Source organism: Schistocerca americana, unplaced genomic scaffold (genome assembly GCF_021461395.2).
Source record: "Schistocerca americana isolate TAMUIC-IGC-003095 unplaced genomic scaffold, iqSchAmer2.1 HiC_scaffold_135, whole genome shotgun sequence".
Taxonomy (NCBI): Eukaryota; Metazoa; Arthropoda; class Insecta; order Orthoptera; family Acrididae; genus Schistocerca; species Schistocerca americana.
In genome coordinates, this window is record NW_025725427.1 from 402,106 (window position 1) to 405,000 (window position 2,895).

Sequence of the window (2,895 nt, forward strand, 5' to 3'; positions counted from 1 at the left end):
GGCGTCGGCGGCGTGCTCTGCTCGTCTCGCGACTCTGGTCACGGTTCGGGACGATGTATAGTATATTGTGTTACAATCAAAAGGTGGTGTGACGCTGCATTGCGCAAATCTGATAACGTATGTTCATTGTACTTATTTTGTTCAACAACAAAAGCCCCACTATTACTTTTTTTCTAAAGTAACTTTTGTCTCTTAACGAAAAACATTCACGTTTTAAAGACTACTTCCTATGGCATTTCCCTCCAAGGAGTGCAATTAATTACCAGCCAGCACTCATTCATTGCACACAGCTGTGTAAGGGGTATCTACAATTGAGGAGCGGATATAAATGCAATTTTTTGTTTTTTTTGTTTTTTTTTTTGTGTGTGTGTTGTAACCTCCCAGCAAAATTTAAAACAATGGACAATGTTATTTACGGATGCTAATGGACATTGCGCTAATTGTAACCTCGCCCACAATGAGAGGTATTGAAAATGGCAACAAAAATGTGAAATTCGCAATCTGACTCAAATATAAAGTCTTCACACAACATTTAAAAAAGTCCGTTCAGTGACAAGAAACTTCAATTAAACCGAAATATCGGTCTTTGGCCCTGTGCAAAACAATCAGAATTAAAGTCTTACCTCCGAATAAATGGATGTCACATTTCTGCTCTGGTTGTTGCGCAGCGCTTGAAGGAACTGCATTGCAAATAATAATATTCTCTTTTTTTGTGATTTTAGTGGCATTTTTCTTCAAAGAAGTGGAATGAAATGTGAAGTGCAACGAACTCTTTAGTTCAATACAAAATTAAATGTTTGAAAAATGCTTTTGAAATAAAACCTATTATTGGGGAACTTGTTGGAGAATAATTACAATAAATACAATTTTTCATTATCTAATGATTATATTAATTAACAGTATACCTTATTCACCATCTTGACCAGTGTTGCCGACCGCCTACATCACACAACCGCACTCGGCTGCTACTACTGACCGACCGCTCTGCATGACGACTATTAGCGTACTGCACGCGACGACTACTGACAGAGTACAGCCCTCAACTACACAGAGCTACGGACTCGCAACGACTACTGACAGACTGACTGACTGACTGACTGACTGACTGAGAACCGCTCGCAACACTCGCGCAGTCCAGCGCAAACTCTCTGGTCACAGATGCTACAATGTCTCGCCATCGCTACTATGTTACATACGTGTTTCAGTGTCTTTTTCATTGGGGTAACGATCTTTGGCTCTTTTTATTCTGAATACAGGGCCAAAGGTCAACGCTGCTGCCCTTATACAATTTATCAGGTTTCATTATGTCTGTTGCAATGTTACATACGGTTCACTCTTTCATTAATATTATCGTTGGGTTTGTTTTGTAGGGACGTTAACATTCTGGCACATTTTTATTATCATCGGACTCTCTGCTATTTGTGCAGGGAGGTTATACCTGGGTCCATTTCCATTTCCATTTACATTTTAATATTGATAGACTTTTTGTTTTCTTTTTTGTTTCTTGTTGTTTTTCCTTCTTTTTTTTTGTTGTTTTTTTTTTTTTTTTTTTTTTTTGTTGTTTTGTTTTTCCCGCTCTCACCACCACCGCCGCATCACGCCTTCCGTTTTCTTGGTTTCTTTTCTGTTCTTCAACTGCTTCAACATCACCGCGCCCCATTTCCACACCACAGCCATCAGCCTCCGAGACGGGCGGGCGCAGTGTGCCATTTCCGGCGCACAAGCACACCCGTACGGTACTCTCCTCGCCCCCACGCCACCAACAACACAGCGACCACGCGGCTTTCAGGCATGGCATGGCACGGCACGGCACCGGCGAAATGCGCCGCCCCCGCCCCTCCGCGCATCCGTCCGTCTCGCCACGTTCACTGACAGCCGCGTCTGCGGCTACACCACGACAACCACAACACCGCTCCCCTCCCTGGCAACTCACATTGTTTTTCTCCTCCTCTTTTGCACAAACCACAACGCCGAGCACAGGCGCAAGCCACCCACACCGCGCCCCTCCCCGTCCCGTCTTTGGCCGCCGCTCCTCGTTTCCTCGTTTGCCCCCTCCCATCTCCCGAAATGCCATGCCAGCAGCGTTACGCATGCCCCTCCCCTGTCCACACAACACTACCGCCTAACGAACAGCCTTTTCCGGGCCACATCCAGGGCACGCCCACCTCCAAACACTGCCAATTCACGGACGCACACACACACACACACACACTCACTCACTTTCTCGACACCTTTCTGTACGGAGGGTGCGTCATCTCGACCGTGACAGAGTGACGGCAACTATCGACGATCCATTTCCCCCCACTGGTAAAACATGTCCACTAACACCTACATACATCATTCAAGTACACAGACAATAGCATACACACAATGGGAGGGCACACGAACATGGACGGCACGGCACTGTCATACACTCTTCCTCAGAACCATATCAACAAACGTTACGTACATCCGGGAAAGCGAAAGCGAACGCGAACGCGAAAGCGAAAGCGAAAGCAAAGGCAAAGGCAAAGCCCAATGCAGCCGTCAAAGGTAACGTTCACCACGGCAGACACTTGCAGCCGCGCCGCCGTTAAACGCATTTCAGTGCGGCTCCAATACGCCTCCGACACGGGAACGTTCCGTTGCTCTACGAATGCGTTTCTCCCCTTTTTCCCTTCCTCTCTCTTTTGCCCCCCCTCCTTGCACTCTTGCCTCATTCCTCACGTTCTGCCCAGACATTCGACCGATCAAAGTCAACCTTTCGTTACCGTTCTCAGCGCGACGGTGTACAACAGTATGACGGGTGTGCCCAAGACTTCGGTTCAGTTGCGTGACGCCGGTCTATCGCGCCGATCGACAGTTACTCAGGGGGCGACGGATCGGACCACGTCACCGACACACAAAACACTTTCA